Source organism: Musa acuminata, chromosome BXJ3-8 (genome assembly GCF_036884655.1).
Source record: "Musa acuminata AAA Group cultivar baxijiao chromosome BXJ3-8, Cavendish_Baxijiao_AAA, whole genome shotgun sequence".
Lineage (NCBI taxonomy): Eukaryota > Viridiplantae > Streptophyta > Magnoliopsida > Zingiberales > Musaceae > Musa > Musa acuminata.
The window spans coordinates 13,124,542-13,139,039 of record NC_088356.1 but is presented as its reverse complement, the minus strand read 5'-3'; positions in this window follow the sequence as shown (position 1 = coordinate 13,139,039).

The window sequence follows — 14,498 nt, the reverse complement described above, 5'->3', positions numbered from 1 at the left end:
ATGTTACACTATTGATCTTCATGATTTTTTTTGATGAAACTTGGGTTTTGGTTTTAAACGATGATATATGGATTTGGCATAAAAGAGGAATGCATATTATTGAGTTTTTCTTGAAATCAATCACATAAATTGGAACAAAAAAAGGAATGCATTTTTCTTGAAAATGTCTCTATCCCTAAAGTTTATCGAGTTTTTCATTAAGAGATTGATGAATCTATGTATATTATTTTTTATGAATCTCTTGAACTATAAAAATGATTTTGATGAATTAAATTTGAATGAGTTTTATCCAAATCATGATTTTTTATTTCTCGATATTTATAACTTGAGATTTATTCTATATGAATCAAGATCTTTTATTCACCAATATTTCTTTTTGCTATTTACTAAAGAGAATATTTATTCAAATGAATCATGATTTTTCTTTTGATTTCTTGGAATTCATGACTTAAGATTTCCTTTAAAGATCATTTACTATTTGATCTCCTAAGATTTCTTTTTGTTATTTACTAAAGAGGAAATTTGTCAAAATGAATTATGTCTTTTGGTATTCACGACTTAATCTTTGATATTAATATCTTTCATGTTATGATTTTCATTTGACTCCCTTGTATTCATGAATTGTATTTCTCATCACCAAATTAATTTTTCTTGATATCTTTCAATTGATGATTTGAACATTGATGTAAAAGAAAAAGAATTACTCCATTGTATTATTCTATTCTTTTTAACAATGACAAAGGAGGAGAAAGAGTTTCTAGCTTACACATTTCAAAGAGAAGAAAAGCTTAGCTAGCTTGCACATCTCAAAAGAGAAGCAAAATTTGCTAGCTTGCACATTTCAAGAAGAAGCAAGAATTGCTAGCTTGCAAAGAAAAGCAGAAGTGCTAGCTTGCATGTCTTAAGAGAAGTAAAATTACTAACTTGTACATCTCAAAAACTTACTAGCTTGCATGTTCTAAAGTAAAGTAAAACTTGCTAACTTACTAACTTGCATGTTTCAAAAACTTGCTAGTTGTACTTTTCTCCTTTTATTGATGACAAAGGGGGAGAAGTAATGATGTTTTAAAAATATTAAATGTTTTGGTATCATGTATGTTATGCCCAAAGGAATGATGATTTTATATTAAAATTATGCATGCAATACTTTAACTTATGATATAAGTAATGATTATATTGATATGATGTGTTGTATATGATCACTATGATTCATGATTGAAATCATTCTAAGGTTATCATTTTCTGAAGTTTGCTTTATTTCAATATGACATATAATATGGTATATAGATAAGAGGAGTTTAGTTAAAACTCCATCATTAATTGGTTGTCATCATCAAAAAGGGAGAGATAATTGAATCTTGGATTTTGATGATGAAATCAATTAATAAAGTTATGATCTATTTGTTGCATCTCAGATTTTGATGATGAAATCAATTAATGAATTAATGATCTAATCCATGTGTTAAGATAAGTGATGTAACACTAATTATGATCGTGAAAAGGATAAAACAATTAAAGAAGAATCGAATATTGGGTTGGAAGTCAATGATCGGGCACCGGGCCGGATGAATCGGTAGATACACCGAAGGATCAGATAATGTAGTGAAAGCTCGTCGGAAGTTCACCGGGAGTTCACCAAAAGCTCGTTGGAAGTTCATTAGGAGCTCACCGAAAGCTCGCTGGAAGATCGTCAAGAGTTCGTCGAAAGTTCACCGAGAGTTTGATTGAACAATTGACGTGTCAGACAACTTAGATTGCTTGTATCGTAATTGTTTTAGCCTTAACTATCATAGTTAGGACTTTAATTTGAGTTAGTTTTTGGACAAATCTTACTAACTCAATTAGGGGCCAATTGGGCCCAAAACATGGTTGATTTGGGCCGGTTGGATGGCCCATTCAGTCACTTGGAGCCACATCAGGTGGTGGCATCGCCCAGACTAGGTAGTGGTACCACCCAGTGTTAGTCTACAGGCGGTGGTACCACCTAGTACTAGCGGTGGTACTGCTAGCTCGAAAACCCAAGATGAGACACTTTTTGACTCTATTTTTGAAGCCATTGGAGCCTATAAATACCCCACTCTTTCCTGCATGAAAGGGCAATAAAAGTATGAACAAAAGTCTTGAGATTTTGGGTTATAAAAGTGTTGAAAAAGTGCTAAGTGTCCTCCTCCTTTAGCTTTATAGTCATTCTAAGAGATGTGTAAGGTTTGTAAATGTTGTCTCCTAAACTTGTGAAAAGGAGAAAGAGTTGTAAAATAGTAGTTGTGTTGAATCTCATATTTTGATGATGAAACCAATTGATAGTGTTAATGATTTAATCTGTATTTTGAGTGACGCAGGAAGCTTCGATCAGGGAGCGATAATTAAAGTAGGAAGAATCATATTGGGCCGAAATGGAACATATCAGAAGATTGGACGTTGAACCGGAGGATCGATCGACGTATCGGCAGAAGGCTTTGGGCCATGGGTTCGGGCATCGGGCCTATTGAATCTCAGATTTTTATGATGAAACCAATTAATAGTGTTTATAATTTGATCTGCGTTTTAAGTAATGCAGGAAGCTTCAATCAGGGAGAGCAATTAAAGCAGGAAGAATCATATTGGGCTGGAGAAAAACATGTCAAAAGATTGGACGTCGAGCCGAAGGATAGGTCGACGTATCGGCAGAAGGCTTGGGCCATGGGTTCAAGCATCGGGCCAAGAAGAGCAGAAATTACACCAAGGAAATCGGAGTTGCAGAGGTCAACTGGTCGATTGGGCAATAGGCCGTAAGAGAGGACGATGCGCTGAAAAATCGAACGAAGCATCGATGAACCAATGACATGCCGGATAACATGATTCAAGCTTTGTAATAATTATCTAAGATTGAAGTAAGTTTTAATTATGTAGGATTAACTACGTTAGCGATCAAGGCATAAAGCAAATGAAGTCCCGGAGTCACGAACGAGATATCATTGGGTTTAAGAGTTCGTTGGAAGTCCGGATATTCATCGGAAGTTCTGCCAGAATTGACAGAGAAGTCTAGAAGCTTGCCGAAGAAGCTCATCGGAACTTGTCAAGAAAATCATCGTGAAGTCTAGGAGCTTGTCGGGAGTCCGCTGGAACATTGCCAAGATATTATCGAAAGTTTGCCGAAAGATCGTCGGAAGCTCGTCGGAAAGAAACTTAGACTTACCAACTTATTTAGCTTAGTAAATATCTTAAAATTTGTAGTTAGCATATAATTACAATTAAAATTGGGCCAACCCAATTAGGGGATAATTGGGCCCAAGTTTGGGCTATGTTGGGCCAATAGAAAGGCTCAAACAGTGATTAAATAGGTGAAACCGTCATAGCATAGTCTTCTAGAATATGCCAGGTGGTGGTACTACCAGTCTGGGTGGTGGTACCGTCCACTGTCAGGCTGCAGGCGGTGGTACCGCTCATACCCTGAAATTTCGAGGATTTGAATTTTGGCTCTATTTTTTAAGTCATTTTGGGTTTATAAATATCCTAGTTATTCTTGCATGGAGAAGTAAGAAAAGTAAACAAAAACTCTATGTTTCTAGAGTTGAAAACCCTTGTAAAGTATAGAGTCCCTCATCCTAAAGTTTAGAGACCATTCTAAGGGAGAGTGTGAGGAAAGCTTTATAAAAAGGGGGAGTAAAGGTTCACTCCTGAGCCTACAAAAAGAGAATATAGTTGTAAGAAGGAGGTTGATCTTTGCCTATCAAAGAAAGATCGTTAGTGGATACCGGTGGCCTCGACGGAAGAGGAATTGGTGGAGGATGTAGGTCATGACGACCGAACCACTATAACTCGGTTTGCATTTACTTCTTGCAATTTACATTTACTGCAAACTATCCTTCTTTACTTGCTTTACATCCACTACACTCTTCCATATACTTTCAAGTTAACATCTTCCGAAACGGGTTTAATTGCAATGAGATTTTCAAACCGACATAATTTTTACCGTTGCACTAATTCAACCCCCCCCCTCCCCCTCTTAGTGCCGACTCGTTTCTAATAGAGCCAAGAAGAGCAGAAATTACACCAAGGAAATTGGAGTTGCAAAGATCAACTGGCCGATTGGGCAATAGGCCGCAAGAGAGGATGATGCGTCCAAGAATCGGACGAAGCATCGATGAACCGATGACTTGCCGAACAATATGATTCAAGCTTTATAATAATTGTCTAGATTGAAATAAGTTTTAGTTGTGTGGGAGTAACTACAATAGCAAGGCATAAAGCAAAATGAAATCCCGGAGTCAAGAATGACATTTCATTGGGAGTTCGAGAGTTCGTCGGAAATCCGGACGTTCGTCAAAAGTTCTGTCAGATTTGACCGAAAAGTCTAGGAGCTTGCCAGAGAAGCTCGTCAGAACTTACAAAGAAGATTATCGTGAAGTCCAAGAGCCTGTCGAGAGTTCGCTGGAACATTGCCGAGAGATCATCGGAAGTTCGTTGGAAGATCGTCGGAAGAAACCTAGAATTATAGACTTATTTAGCTTATTAAATATCTTAAAATTCATAGTTAGTAAATAATTGGGTTGAAATTTGGCTAACTCAATTAGGGGTCAATTGGGTTAAGTTTGGTCTATGTTGGGCAAGTGAAAAGGCCCAAACATTGACCCAACAAGTGGAACCGACATGGCACAGTGTCCGAGACTGTGTCAGGTGGTGGCACTACCCAAACTCAGTCTCCGAGACTATCAGGCAGTGGTACCGCTAGTCTAGACGGTGGTACCACCTAGTGTCAGGTTGTAGGCGGTGGTACCGCCCGTACCCTGAAATTTCGAAGATTTAAATTTTGGCTCATATTTTGAAATCATTTAGGGTCTATAAACTCCCCAGCTATTCCTGCATGGAGTAGCAAGAAAAATGAACAAAAACTCTATGTTTCTAGAGTTGAAAATCGTTGTAAAATATAGAGTATCTCCTCCTAAAGTTTAGAGATCATTCTATGGGAGAGTGTGAGGAAATTTGTAAAAAGGGGGTGTAAAGGTTCTCTCTTGAACCTGTTAAAAGGAGAATCAAGTTGTAAGGGTAGTTGATCTTCACCCATTGAAGGAAGATCATTAGTGGATGTCGGTGGCCTCGATGGAAGGGGAATCGACAGAGTGGATGTAGGTCACGACGACCGAACCACTATAAAACTTGGTTTACATTTACTTTAAGCTCTTTACTTACATTGCAAAGTATCTTACTTTCTTTACCTTCTCAATACACTCTTCCATATGCTTTCAAGTTAAATTTATCTTTACGAAATGATTTTCATCAGAATTGATTTTTCATCGTATGAAGAAATTTTAAAATCGGTGATTTTTCCGCTGCACTAATTCATCCCTCCCCCCCCCCTCTTAGTGCCGACTCGTTACTAATAAGTTGGTCTTTGCCGATTGAAGGAAGACCGTTAATGGACGCTAATGGCCTCAATGGAGGAGGAATCAGGAGTGGACATAGGTCACGACGATCGAACCACTATAAAATTGGTGTGCCTTCTCTTCTTTGTTGTTTACTTACTTTACAACTATTTTACATCTTCATCACTCTCCTATAAACATCTTTAAGCTTAAACATCTTTCCGATACAATTTTATCTTATGAATTTTCACGATCGACATAGTTCTCCAAAAGTACTAATTCATCCCCACCCACCCCCCCCCCCCCCCCCCCCCCCTCTCCCCCAATGCTGACTTGATCATAACAATTGGTATCAAAACGAGGTTACTCTCTATTTGGTTTAAAACCCAAGAGAGATATGACTTTTGTCGGCAATCAAGAGGGTCATTCTATCACTCATCCTCCTATATTCAATGGGACAGACTACACATATTAAAAAACTAGAACGAGAATTTTCTTGCTTTCTATGGATTTCAATTTGTGGAACATTGTTGAAAGCAGTTTTGAGAAGTCTTCTAAACCAATGAATGAATGGAATGATTTGGAAAAGAAGACTTTCTCCTTGAATGCTAAAGTGATGAATGCTTTGTTTTGTGCTCTTGATAAAAATGAATTAAACGGGTTTCTATATGCAAAACTGCATATGATATTTGACACACACTCAAAGTCACACACGAAGGCACAAATAGAGTTAAAGAGTCAAAAATTAATCTTTTGGTTCATAGCTATAAGTTATTTCACATGAAACCAAGTGAGACCATTGGAGATATGTACACCCATTTTATGGATGTCGTCAATGGTCTAAAAACACTTGGTAAAAGCTTTTCTAATTTTGAACTTGTTAACAAGATATGAAGATCTATTCCAAAAAGTTAGGATATTAAAGTAATGACAATACAAAAAGCAAAGGATCTAAATAACTTTCCACTTGAAGAACTTATCGGGTCCTTGATGACCTATGAAATGACATATATAGCACATGATAAACTTGAAAATAACCTTCCAAAGAATAGGAAGGACATGACACTTAAAACTAAAAAGGGCCACTTGGGTGAAACCTCAAGTGATGATGATGATGATGATGATGATGATGATGATGACTTAGCACTCCTTACAAGAAAGTTTAAAATTTTTTTAAAAAGGAATGAAATAAAACAAGACATTAAGAATAAAAGTGAACTCAAACGAACCAAATAATATGCTATGAATGTAAGAAGTCGGGGCACTTCAAAAATGAATGTCCCAAAGTGAAGAAGAAACTGTTGAAATCAATTGTAAATTATTTGATCTAATCTATATGTTGAGAAAAGTATGCAGGATTAACTACGATAGCGGTAAGAAATAAAGTAAATATTGTGTCGGAGTCAAGATTGAGACTTCGTTGGGAGTTCGAGAGTTTGTCGGAAGTTTGAACATTCTGTCACAGACTTAGCTGGTTTTTCCTAAGTCATGTGGCACCCTTGCATGTCCGTCCGCAAGGGTCAGCCTCCCCAAAACCTCCTATGGTCCCTTAGGACTTACAAAAGAGAAAATGGGTTAGAGAAAGCGCCTTACTCGGGATACACAAGCAAACATTTCAGGAAACACTTTATAGACAATGCAAATTACAAACAGACTTTACAAGCTCTGAACGGTTGCACAACAAAGGGTCAAAATGGTCTACTACAGATCAAATATATCTCACAAGTGTCCACATGACACAACCTTTATTTACAAGCTTAAGAAGGCCACCAAACCCAACTAAAATAGGGTTGTTAAGCCTTCGACCATCCCTTTATATGTTGTGCAAAGTATGAACAAACCAAAAGACATGGACATACATAAGTATTATATTAAACATCCTGTTTAGAACTTTGTCCGTGACAATTCATTAGAAGTTCTGTTGGAACTGACCGAGAAGTCTAGGAGCTTACCAAAGAAGCTCGTTAAAACTCGCCAAGAAGATCATCATAAAGTCCAGGAGCTTGTTGGGAGTCTGTCGGAACATTGCCGAGAGATCGTCGAAAGTTCGCCGGAAGATCGCCATAAGCTCGTTGGAAGAACAACTGACGTACCAGAATAAGAATGCTTTATTAAATGTCTTAATTATTATAGTTAGAACTTAAGTTGAGTTAGGATTGGGAAGTAATCCCATTAACTCAGTTAGGCCCTTAATAGGGCTGAATTGGGCCGGTTGAAATAGCTCATTCAACACTTGAAGTCATGGCTGACGATGGCACCGCTTGGTGACCCAGTCTCCCAGGTGGTATAGGTGGTGGTACTACTGACAATAAATGCTTCTAGTGGTAGTACCACCAGAGCTCAGTCTTCGAGCTCTATTAGGCGGTTGTACCACTCAGACTGGGTGATGGTACCACCCAATGTCAGACTGCAGGCGGTAGTACCGTCCAAAAATGGCAGTGGTATCGCCAGTACCTTGAAATTCAAGGATATGACACTTTTTGGCTCTAATTCAAAAGCCATTGTGGCCTATAAATACCCTACCCTTTTTTGCATAAAAGGGCATGAAAGTGTTAACATAATCTTGAATTCCTAAGGTGTTAAAGTGTTGTAAAAGTGAGAAGAGACCTCCCCTCCCTCTCTTAGCTTTGTAACCATCGAAGAAAGAGGAGTGAGGCTTGTAAGGATTATCTCCTAAACTCGATAAAAGGAGAAAGAGCTGTAAAAGATGGTTGGTCTTCGCCTATTGAAGGAAGATCATTAGTGGACGCTAATGACCTCGATGGAGGAGGAATCCAAAGTAGATATAGGTCACAACGACCTAACCACTCTAAATTCTGGTATGCGTTTCTATTATCGTCATTTACTTACTTTGCAATTGCTTTACTTTCTCCTTACGTGGCTTTCACTACTCTACAAGCAAACACACCTTTAAGTCATTTTCCGAGATTGCTTTCAATGAACGAAAAATATTCAAAACCAATGAATTTTCCGCTGTACTAATTCACCCACCCCCCCTCTTAGTGCCACTCTTGATTCTAATAATTGGTATTAGAGCAATGTCACTCTCATTTGGTTTGAAACCCAAGAGAGATGGCATTTGTCGGCAACCAAGAGGGCCAATCAATCACATGTTCTCTAATATTCAATGTGACGGATTATACATATTGGAAGACTAGAATGAGGATCTTTCTAATTTCTATGGATTTTGAGCTATGGAACATTGTCGAAAATGGTTTTCAAAAGTCTTCTCTTCCAATGAACAATTGGAATGAGTTGGAGAAGAAGACTTTTGCTTTAAACGCTAAGGCTATGAATGCCTTATTATGTGCTTTAGATAAAAACAAGTTCAATCAAGTGTCTATTTATGAAACAACTTTTGATATTTGGCACACTCTCGAAATAACTCACGAAGGAACTAGTAGAGTAAAAGAGTCAAAGATAAATCTTTTAGTTCATACTTATGAATTGTTTTGGATGAAGCCAAGTGAGACTATTGTCGACATATGCACCAATTTTACGGATGTCGTCAATAGTCTAAAATCTCTTTGAAAATATTTTTTAAATTTTGAACTTGTTAATAAAATCTTGAGATACCTTCCAAAGAGTTGGGACCCTAAAGTAACGGTCATTTAAGAGGTCAAGGATTTAAATAACTTTCCTCTCAAAGAACTAATTGGGTCATTAATAACCTATGAGATGACTTGCAATGCTCATAAAGAGCTTGAAAACAACTTTCCAAAGAACAGGAAGGATATGACACTAAGAACTCATGAAGACCACTTGAAAGAAAATTCAAGTGATAAGGACTATGATGATGACTTGGCACTCTTGACAAGAAAGTTTAAAAAATTTATAAAATGAAATAAATTTAAAAATGACACTAAAAATAAAATTGAACCTAAGAAAGAATAAGTTATATACTATAAATGTAAGAAGCTGAGATATTTCAAAAGCGAATGTCCCCAAGCAAAGAAGAAGCAACCGAAGAAGAAGAAAGCTCTTAAAGCAACTTGTTTACTATGCACTTCCAAGTGCATTCGAAGAAAAGGAGCCAACCAACACAAAGCAAGTTGTTTACTATGCACTAATGGCTATTGGAGATGAGGTAAGTAGTTCATTAGATACAAATTTATCTTTTGATGAACTACTAAGTGCTTTTCATGATTTATTTGATGAATGTGAATTAGTTAGTAAAAAATATAAATTGTTGAAAAAGGAGAATGCTTCTCTTGTTAGCGATTTTGATAGATTAAAAATTAAGCATGATGATAGTTTAATTCCTTACACAAAATGTAATGAATTGAAACGCTTAAAAAGGAAAACTTGCTACTTAAAGAAACCCTAGAAAAGTTTGAGGTTGGTAGCAAGTCCTTGAACATGATCCTTGCTAATAAGGGTCAAGTTCATAGAAGAGGCGGAATCGAATTTGTGAGTAGCTCTCACCAAAATCCAATTACCGTTGTTAAAGGCCCTACCTTACATGTATCACCCCACACCAAATACAACTTTTGTTGCAAACTTAGATATGTTGCCTATAAATATCCACTTAAGAAATATAGTCCACACAAATTGATTTGGATTTTTAAAGGAACCATAAAGGACTCTATGCAAAAAAAATAAGTTGAGTTGATTGATTTTTGAGGTACTCAAGGTCAAATGACTACCTAAAAATCACCCTCTTTTGTAGAAATGTTTACCATCAGAAGCTAGGAGCAAGAGATGGTACCTTGATAGTAGATGCTCAAGGCACATGATCGGAGATCCATCTCAATTCTCTAAGCTCACTAGCCTAGACGAAGGGTATGTCACCTTCGGAGACAACAACAAGGGTAAAATCATTAGCAAAGGAACCATAGATAACAAATCCAACTTTTTGATTGAAGATGTGATGTTGGTTGATGGCTTAAAGCATAATCTTTTGAGCATTAGACAATTGTGTGATAAAGGATACATCATTAGATTTGAATCCAATTTTTGGATTATTTAAAAACTACACAAAAATACGTCTATGATTGTCATAAAATAAAATAATGTATACACTATCGACATTGATGATTTTTGTAATGAAATGTGTTTTTTGATTTTGAATGACGATGCTTGGCTTTGGCATAGAAGATTAGGTCATGCTAGCATGAAACTAATATCTCAAATCTCATCTAAAGAATTTATACGAGGTATTCTTCACATTAAGTTTGTTAAAGACAATGTGTGTGATGCATGTCAACTAGGAAAATAAATAAAAGGTAGTTTCAAACCAAAGAATCAAATAAGTACCTCTAGACCATTGCAATTGAAACATATGGATTTGTTTGGACCAATTGATATATCAAACCTAGGAGGTAGCAAATATGCCTTTGTAATTGTGGACGATTATAGTAAATATACTTGAATATACTTCTTGACACACAAAAGTGATTGCCAAGAGATTGTTGGAAGTTCACCGAAAGATTGTCGGAAGCTCGATGGAAGAAACCTAGACTAACTGGACTTGATTTGCTTAATGTATGCCTCAAAATTCATAGTTAGTACATAATTGGGTTGGAATTGGGCCAACTCAATTAGGGGCCAATTGGGCCCAGGTTTGGACTGTGTTGGGCCAAGTGAAAGGCCTAAACAATGACATAACAAGTGGAAACATCGTGGCACAGTCTCCAAGATAGTGTCAAGCGGTGGTACCACTAGTCTAGGCGGTGGTACCACCCAGACTCAGTCTTTGAGACTATCATGCGATGATACTGCTATTAGGAACGAGTCAACACTGAGAGGGGGAATGAATTAGTGCAGTAAATAATAATGTCGTCGGTTCAAAAATCTTTGTTTCGGTTAAACCCGATTCCGACAAAAACCATTTTGTAAAGATATTAACTTGAAAGTGTGAAAGCAATAAGAAGGTAAAGCAATTTAGAGTAAAGGTAAATTACTCAAAACGAAATACAAATTGCTTTATAGTGGTTCAGTCGTCGTGACTTATATCCACTGCGTCGATTCCCCTTCCGTCGAGGCCACCGGCATCCACTAATGATCTTCTTTCAACGGGCAAAGATCAATTGCCCTTTTACACCCCTCTTCTCCTTTTCATAAGTTTAGGAGACAACCTTTTACAAGCACTCATTCCTCCCTAAACAGAATTCTAAACTTAGAATCTTGAGGAGGGGATCTCTTGAGTGATTGTAACAATATTTTTTTTCACTTTTAAGCTCTTTGTGCTTGTTTGTGTTAACCACAGATGGGATGGGTATTTATAGGCCTCAAGTGAATTCAAACTTGGAGCCTAAAAATGTCTCATCCTAGGCGGTACTACCGCCTAGTCTAGCGGTACCATCGCTTAACAATCTCTTGTAGACTGTGTCTGGGTGGTACCACCACCTAACATAGTCTTGGAGATTGTGCCACAACGGTTCCACTTGTTGGGTCATTGTTTGAGCCTTCCACTTGGCCCAACACAGCCCAATATTGGGCTAAATTGACCCATAATTGAGTTAGCCCAATTCTAACCTAATTATGTGCTAACTATAAATTTTAAGGCATACACTAAGCAAATCAAGTCCGATTAGTCTAGGTTTCTTCTGCCAAGCTTCCGGCGATCTTCCGACGAACTTTCGATGATCTCTCAGCAATGTTCTAGCAGACTCCCGGTAAGCTCTTGGACTTCACAACGATCTTCTTGGTAAGTTCCAATGAGCTTCTCTAGCAAACACCTGGACTTCTCGGTCAATTCTGATAGAACTTCCGACGAATGTTCGGACTTCCAATGAACTCTCGACCTCCCAACGAAATCTCGTTCTTGACTCTGGGACTTCATTTTGCTTTACGCCTTGCTATCATAGTTAATCCTGCACATTTAAAACCTACTTCGATCTAGATCATTATTATAAGGCTTAAATCAAATGTTATCCGACATGTCATTGGTTCATCGACGCTTCGTCCGATTCTTCGGCGCATCATCCTCTCTTGCGACCTATTACCCAATCGGCCAGTTGACCTTTGCAACTCTGATTTTATTAGCGTAATTTCTGCTCTTCTTGGCCCGATGGCCTAAAGTCTTCTGCCGATACGTCGATCGATCCTCCAACTCGTTGTCCAATCTTCTGACATGTTCCATTCCGACCCAACATGATTCTTCTGCCTTAATTGTCTGTACTTGATCAAAGCTTCCTGTGTCATTCAAAATGCTGATCAAATAAGCATTATCAATTAATTTCATCATCAAAATCAGAGATTCAATAATCTTCCCCTTTTTTATGATGACAACCAATTGATGACGGAGTTAACCTTAACTCCCCTTATCAATATGTCATATCGATATAACCTTGAATTCAAGTTGAATTCAAGTCTTCATCATAAATATTTACAACACATTATATGCATATCTTTGCATTACATGCATTATCATCATAAGTTTTGCATGCATCATTCAAATCATCATGATATCAAATTATCAAAGTATATTACATCCCCTACATGATTATCATCTTGACTTCTCCCCCCTTGTCATCAACAAAAAGGAGAAGTGCAACTATCTAGTTTTAGATAGATGATTTCAAATCATTGCATTATAAACATAATCTCAAGTTTTATCGTTATGTAAGCTAGTAATTTTCTTTCTTCTCTTTTGAGAAGTGCAAACTAGTAATTTTGCTTCTCGAATTTTGATGATGAAACCAATTGATAGTGTTTATCTGATCTACATTTTGAGTGACGCAGGAAGCTTCGATCAAGGAGAGACAATTAAAGCAGGAAGAATCACATTGGGCCGGAGTGGAACATGTCAAAAGAGTGAAAATTGCACCAAGGAAATTGGAGTTGCTGAAGTGGAACTCGGGCCATGGGATCGGGCATCGGGCTAAGAAGAGTGAAAATTGCACCAAGGAAATTGGAGTTGCTGAAGTCAACTAGTCGATTGGTTAATAGACCACAAGAGAGGATGATGCACCGAAGAATCGGACGAGACGTCGATGAACCAATGATATGTCGGACAACATTTGATTTAAGCTTTATAATAATTGTCTAGATCGAAGTAGGTTTTAAATATGTAGGATTAACTATGATAGCAAGGCGTAAAGCAAAATGAAGTCCCGAAATCAAGAACGAGATTTCGTTGGGAGGTCGAGAGTTCGTTGGAAGTCCGGACATTCGTCGGAAGTTCTATCAGAATTGACCGAGAAGTCCAGGTGCTTGCTAGAGAAGCTTATTGGAACTTACCAAGAAGATCATCGTGAAGTCCAGTGGATGTCGGTGACCTCATCGGAGGAGGAAGCCAAAAGTGGTGGTTGGCCTTCACCTATTAAAGGAAGGCCTCTAGTGGACGTCGGTGACCTCATCGGAGGAGGAAGCCAAAACTGGATGTAGGTCAAGATTGACCGAACCACTCTAAATCTCGATTTGCATTTACATTCTGCTCTCTATCTTAATTGCAAACTGCCTCCATTGTTTTTCTTCAACTGTACTTCGCTTAATCTTAAGTTGAAGAACTTTTCGAAATGGTTTTTCATCGAAAGTGTTTTTATCGTACGAACGTCGTTTTAAATTGTTGAAAGTTTTCCGCTGCACTGATTCGCTCCCCCTCCCCCCCCCTCTCTCTTAGTGCTCTTGATCCTAACATTAATGTCATAAATAAAAACCTACTAAGAAGATTAAGATATACATTTAGAAATGGGACATGGACTAGATTACCTAGAAGGACTGATCCCCTCCCACCTGATCTAGAACCTAAAACACTAATATTTAGGGGCAATCAATCTCCTCCTACTAGTCCCTTTGAGGCAACACCTCCAGTAGAGCAAGCACCCTCTTCATCTACCGACGACATATAGACTCGAATGGATCAATTTGAACAATGTCAAGATTAAATTTTAAGTGAGTTATAGCAGATTAATCGATAACTTAATACTTTGTTTAGACATTTTGACTTACCTCCACCTGAATAACTAATGTATGACTTTTTGTAGATGACAAAGGGGGAGAAGTTGACGGAATCTCCCTGAATGTTGTAATGTTCACTTTGATATTGTGTTCACTTTGATGTTTTGATGTTGTGTTCATTTTGATGATGTTGTGATCTTTTTAAATGATTGTGATCTCTTAAATATTAAGAACTTTTGATGTTGTAAAATTTTAATGTTACCATGATTCTTAATATTATAAACTTTTGAATGTTATCATGCAATATAATGA